The 6,595-nt window shown below is 50.5% G+C and overlaps 1 protein-coding gene across 1 annotated transcript in view; it reads right to left on the reverse strand.

Moving 5' to 3' along the window:
- Positions 1-6,595, reverse strand: part of LOC139380894 (Krueppel-like factor 7) — a 151,858-nt gene that overhangs the window by 23,259 nt on the left and 122,004 nt on the right. The window lies entirely within an intron of this gene.

A 6,595-nucleotide genomic window follows, 5' to 3' on the forward strand; every position in this document is an offset into this window, starting at 1 on the left:
CAGTTTTGTTTGCCATCATCTCAGAGCACTGTGGAATCTGCTGCGAGCACGATGACGCAACAGAAAGTAAAAGATGACGTGGCGGAGGAGAACGAAGTGATGTGAGATGATGCAACGCACGTCCCCCCCCCCATCCTCCATGTTGTAAGATGAGATGGGAATACAAGAGGCACCTGGACTGTGAGTGGTCCCTCAAATCCCTTTTTATTTCCCAATCTCTTTTCTCATTCCGTTTCTTTTGAGATAATATTTAATCCATTGTCTGTGGTGAGATTGTGGAAGTGTGACACAGATTTCAGGGTAGAAACACCTCAGGATCATCCGCTGTGCTTTCCTTTCGGTGTTTTAAATATTATTCAAATCAGTAGAGGGCATTCTGGGTACTGGGTCATGACCCTGTACTGGCTGCTGTTAAAGCAAGAGTGTGCATCCAAAATGGCACCCTATTCCCTATATTAGTGCACTACTTTTGATCAGAGCCCTATGCGTAGTGCACTATATAGGGAATAGGATGGCATTTCAGACGACGCCAGAGAGACGGCAACACCTCAGCACTGAATCAGCAACACACCACTTTACAGCCAGATTCCACTTAACACACTCCTCTACCTCTGGGGTGAACATATGAACGCAACACCTCAGCACTGAATCAGCAACACACCACTTTACAGCCAGATTCCACTTAACACACTCCTCTACCTCTGGGGTGAACATATGAACGCAACACCTCAGCACTGAATCAGCAACACACCACTTTACAGCCAGATTCCACTTAACACACTCCTCTACCTCTGGGGTGAACATATGAACGCAACACCTCAGCACTGAATCAGCAACACACCACTTTACAGCCAGATTCCACTTAACACACTCCTCTACCTCTGGGGTGAACATATGAACGCAACACCTCAGCACTGAATCAGCAACACACCACTTTACAGCCAGATTCCACTTAACACACTCCTCTACCTCTGGGGTGAACATATGAACGCAACACATCTGCCTCTGCCCCTTGATACACTCAGAAACATTTAGCCAGAAGACCTGAGGCTTTTTATTTGCCCATTCTCTTCCACTGTGTAAAAGCTATAGCAGATCATACCCCCAGACAGTGTTGCCTTGTCATGAGAACCTGTTAGGCAGGTAGGCAGGGAGGGATAGAGACAGGCAGGCAGGGAGGGATAGAGGCAGGTAGGCAGGGAGGGATAGAGACAGGCAGGCAGGGAGGGATAGAGACAGGCAGGCAGGGAGGGATAGAGGCAGGTAGGCAGGGAGGGATAGAGACAGGCAGGCAGGGAGGGATAGAGACAGGCAGGCAGGGAGGGATAGAGGCAGGCAGGCAGGGATAGAGACAGGCAGGCAGGGAGGGATAGAGACAGGCAGGCAGGGAGGGATAGAGGCAGGTAGGCAGGGAGGGATAGAGACAGGCAGGCAGGGAGGGATAGAGACAGGCAGGCAGGGAGGGATAGAGGCAGGCAGGCAGGGATAGAGACAGGCAGGCAGGGAGGGATAGAGGCAGGCAGGCAGGGAGGGATAGGGACAGGCAGGGAGGGATAGAGACAGGCAGGCAGGGAGGGATAGAGGCAGGCAGGCAGGGAGGGATAGAGGCAGGTAGGCAGGGAGGGATAGAGACAGGCAGGCAGGGAGGGATAGAGACAGGCAGGCAGGGAGGGATAGAGGCAGGCAGGCAGGGAGGGATAGAGACAGGCAGGCAGGGAGGGATAGAGACAGGCAGGCAGGGAGGGATAGAGGCAGGCAGGCAGGGATAGAAACAGGCAGGCAGGGAGGGATAGAGACAGGCAGGCAGGGAGGGATAGAGGCAGGCAGGCAGGGAGGGATAGAGACAGGCAGGGAGGGATAGAGACAGGCAGGCAGGGAGGGATAGAGGCAGGCAGGCAGGGAGGGATAGAGACAGGCAGGGAGGGAGAGATAGAGACAGGCAGGGAGGGATAGAGACAGGCAGGCAGGGAGGGATAGAGACAGGCAGGGAGGGATAGAGGCAGGCAGGCAGGGAGGGATAGAGACAGGCAGGCAGGGAGGGATAGAGGCAGGCAGGCAGGGAGGGATAGAGATAGGCAGGCAGGGAGGGATAGAGACAGGCAGGCAGGGAGGGATAGAGACAGGCAGGCGGGGAGGGATAGAGGCAGGCAGGAGGAATAGAGACAGGCAGGGAGGGAGTGAGGGATAGAGGCAGGCAGGGAGGGAGGGATCGAGGCAGGCAGGCAGGCAGGGAGGGATAGAGGCAGGCAGGGAGGGTTGGATAGAGACAGGCAGGCAGGGAGGGATAGAGGTAGGCAGGCAGGGAGGGATAGAGGCAGGCAGAGAGGGATAGAGGCAGGCGGGGAGGGATAGAGGCAGGCAGACAGGGAGGGAGGGCTAGAGACAGGCAGGCAGTGAGGGATAGAGGCAGGCAGGAAGGCAGGCAGGCAGGCAGGCAGGCAGGCAGGCAGGCAGGCAGGCAGGCAGGCACGCAGGGTGAGATAGAGGAAGACAGACAGGCAGGGATAGAGGCAGGCAGACAGACAGGCAGGGATAGAGGCAGGCAAGGATAGAGGCAGGCAGGGATAGAGGCAGGCAGGGATAGAGGCAGGCAGGGTTAGAGGCAGGCAGACAGGCAGGGAGGGATAGAGGCAGGCAGACAGAGAGGGCTAGAAGCAGGCAGAGGGAGAGATAGAGGCAGGCAGGGATAGAGGCAGGCAGACAGGGAACAATAGAGACAGGCAGACAGGGAGGGAGAGAGACAGGTAGACAGGGAGCAATAGAGGCAGGCAGGCAGGAATGTATAGAAGCAGGCAGACAGGCAGGCAGGTTATAGGATATAGGATATAGGCAGGTAGGCAGGGAGGGATAGAGACAGACAGGCAGGGATAGAGACAGGCAGGGAGACAGACAGGCAGACAGACAGAGACAGGCAGAAAGGCAGACAGACAGGCAGGCAGTCAGTCATCAAGGACCGCTCTCTGTCATTTTGGAGAGTCTTGGGCCACAGGTGCGAGACAGTAAACGTTTCACACCCCTTCCCCAGTAATTGGCCAACGCACCTATTCCTCTCCTCCTCTCCACTGCCATCAGCACCTCCCCTTCGCATTTCCCCTCCCTCCCTCCCTCCCTCCCTTCTCCTCCTCTCCAGACTTGACAGAATGAAGCAGGGCCGGCTTGGACCCACCACCACGGTGCCACGGCAACCGCTATGCCAGCCAATTATAACTCTGTGAAGCGAGGATGCATGATGGAGTCGCCTAGTAACCGGCAGAGAGAGAGAGAGTTTGTGTGAGAAAGAGAGAGAGCGAGAGACAGTTTGTGTGTGTGTGTGTGAGTGAGAGAGAGAGAGTGAGAGAGAGAGAGAGAGAGAGAGAGAGAGAGAGAGAGAGATACTGCGAGAGAGAGAGAGAGAGACTGCGAGAGAGAGAGAGAGAGAGAGAGAGAGAGAGAGAGAGAGACTACGAGAGAGAGAGAGACTGCGAGAGAGAGGGAGAGAGAGAGAGACTACGAGAGAGAGCGAGACTGCGAGAGAGAGAGAGAGAGGAGAGAGAGAGAGAGAGAGAGAGAGAGAAAAGTGGAGCTGGCTGAATCCGCCAGCCATGGACACTCAGCACCACCGGCCAATTATGGCTCTGCTCTGGATGAGTCTAATACAGTTGCCAGGCAACCCAAATCCCCCCAAAAAGAGAGCAGGTTGGGGCGAGTGGGAGGTTTTCTTGGGGGTGGGGGGGAAGCTGGATTTGAGGGGTGGCTGGTGTTAGGGGCAGGGGTAGTTGGAATGGGCAGCACTTTGTTGAAACAGGCTGAGACTGGTACCAGGAGCTGCAAATAATCAGCCAATTACGGACTCTCCTCTTGCCTGTTTCTGATATGGTCTCCTAGCAACGCACCCCCTCTGCCTCATCACCCCCTCCCACCACCATCACAGGTGCCTGTGTTCTGCAGTTAATTACATTTCCACAGTCAACTGGAGATAGAGGGGCCTATTATGATCTCTCAGCTCTCAGCTGAAGTTACAGCAGACAGACTGGGCCATTTCCTAGAGTTTCACCCATGCAGCAGCTCCCATCTCTCTAAAACAAACCATCATATTCCGAACACCAGAGGAGTGAACATAGGGAAATGTTGGGTGGTTTTCTGTTCTGACTAGAACAGTTCCTGTCGGTTTCCTGCCTGTGGGGAAAACAACCCATGGTAACCTACGGTTACCCCATTGGCCCACAGCAAATCCGTGACCTTTTTCAAATGCAATTTTCTTGTTGTCGGCTTGTTTTAGTCAATTACAAGTACAACAAGTCTAAAGATGACTTTTCAACATTGCCTGCTCCCAAGTGTTCTCACTACATAGAAACACTTCATATTGTAGGGATTCCAGTATTCCCCTTTTCATGACGGTCCTAGCAGCCATGTGAGTGAGCGCTAGCTAGTTACCGACCAGAACATTAAGCTAGCCAAGACCAACAACAAAAACAGACTATACAGCCACAAGTAGTGAGTGTAGGTTCAAACAAAGTATACTAAACAAGTTAAATGTCTTACATGTGATGAAATGTTTTCCTCACGCGTAGATACGTGTAGCCTACTTGGACACCAGATCCTCAGATTTCCCACTCTCACACACCGAATAGCCTGCAGTCACTGGGTTTTCTCTCAGGCTCTATTTCCCTATGTGTGAACAGTACCTGGTTACATGTACATTGAACAACACAATTTCCCCAAAATACATATTTCCCCAAAATCGATGATGAAGTTGGGTCTTTTACAATGGGGGTCAATAGGAAATAATGTTTGTTTCCCCCAATTTGTGGGCGTGGTCAAGGGGAATTCCAAACAGACGTATGGACGTTCTAATTCTATGGTTATTATACCTCAGTGAAAGGCTGTGTGTGTCCTTATGGACTGTCTGAACCGAAGCTGCTATAGATGTCAACCCCATGCAGCTCGGCTCCCAGGCCCAGTGGACTCAAAAACACATTTGCCCTGTGTTTTATGTGTATTTACTACACTATGAGGTTGGAATAATACTGTGAAATGATACAAAATGATGATAATGCCCTTTCAGTGTAAGAGCTGTTTGAGTTCCAAACCTCTCAGCCAATAACGGCTAGTTTTCAGTTTTCGCCTCCCCACTCAGACCACTCCCAGACAGCCCTAGCAAAAATATTACTTGACAAATTGCTCTTTTGCTCTTTTTAATTGAAAACAAATCACAGTAAGGTACTTACATTGCTACCCAGAAATTATTTGAAATGGAGATAAAAACAGCGTCTAATGCACTAATCTGAATCTCCCTCCCTGTGTGTCCTGATGTATGGACATCATAACCAAAGAAGGGAATTGGGTGAATTCCATCCCTGTACTGCACTGCTCTTGTCTTGTAATGGACATACCAGGGCCGGAGCTACACATCTATAGGCAGCATGCTGCAGTTGTTTTCTCTTCTATCCCTCACTCACCCCCCCCCCCCCCCCCTTTCCCTCCTCCCATTTTGGTGGTGGGAAAGAAGGAAGGGGCGAACGAAACGCCTTGCTGATTAGCATCGCTAGCGCTGTAGCGCGTGGCAGCCATGAAACCTGCCGAGTCAACAGCAGGCCTCAGGAGAAGGATTAGCGGAACTAACACTGATGCTGGAGCTACGACTAATGCTAAGCGGAGGCCATGTTAGCCTGGGACTTCTCTCTCTCTCTCTGGTTCACAGGGAGGGCAGCGGTGTATACTCCAGGCTGCAGCAGATATGGCTGAATTAGCACGGAGACTCCATTTAGACCTGTCAGTCTATCAATCATCTGGCAATTACCATATCACTCCCTCACTGGCAGCTTGTGGATGGAGAGACTGGTTTCAGTTAGACACTCAATAGAGTCACTGAGGTGAATGAGAAAGGCATCACTGCAGAGATGAAATATGTATTTTTAGCTCACACTGGGAGATAGAGGGATAGATCAATAATGTCTCATTGTTTTTACTTGATATGTTTGGATTGCAATCCTTGCACTTACCCCAATCAAGCTGAGAACTGATAGCCAAGCAGATGTTTACAGGCAGAGTGTTAAAACCTAAAGCATTCATCTTTCTGTTTTCAGGCAGATCGTTAAAACCTAAAGCATTCATCTTTCTGTTTTCAGGCAGAGTGTTAAAACCTAAAGCATTCATCTTTCTGTTTACAGGCAGAGTGTTAAAACCTAAAGCATTCATCTTTCTGTTTACAGGCAGAGTGTTAAAACCTAAAGCATTCATCTTTCTGTTTTCAGGCAGAGTGTTAAAACCTAAAGCATTCATCTTTCTGTTTACAGGCAGAGTGTTAAAACCTAAAGCATTCATCTTTCTGTTTTCAGGCAGAGTGTTAAAACCTAAAGCATTCATCTTTCTGTTTACAGGCAGAGTGTTAAAACCTAAAGCATTCATCTTTCTGTTTACAGGCAGAGTGTTAAAACCTAAAGCATTCATCTTTCTGTTTTCAGGCAGAGTGTTAAAACCTAAAGCATTCATCTTTCTGTTTACAGGCAGAGTGTTAAAACCTAAAGCATTCATCTTTCTGTTTTCAGGCAGAGTGTTAAAACCTAAAGCATTCATCTTTCTGTTTTCAGGCAGAGTGTTAAAACCTAAAGCATTC

The sequence above is a fragment of the Oncorhynchus clarkii genome, chromosome 22 (genome assembly GCF_045791955.1).
Source record: "Oncorhynchus clarkii lewisi isolate Uvic-CL-2024 chromosome 22, UVic_Ocla_1.0, whole genome shotgun sequence".
Taxonomy (NCBI): domain Eukaryota; kingdom Metazoa; phylum Chordata; class Actinopteri; order Salmoniformes; family Salmonidae; genus Oncorhynchus; species Oncorhynchus clarkii.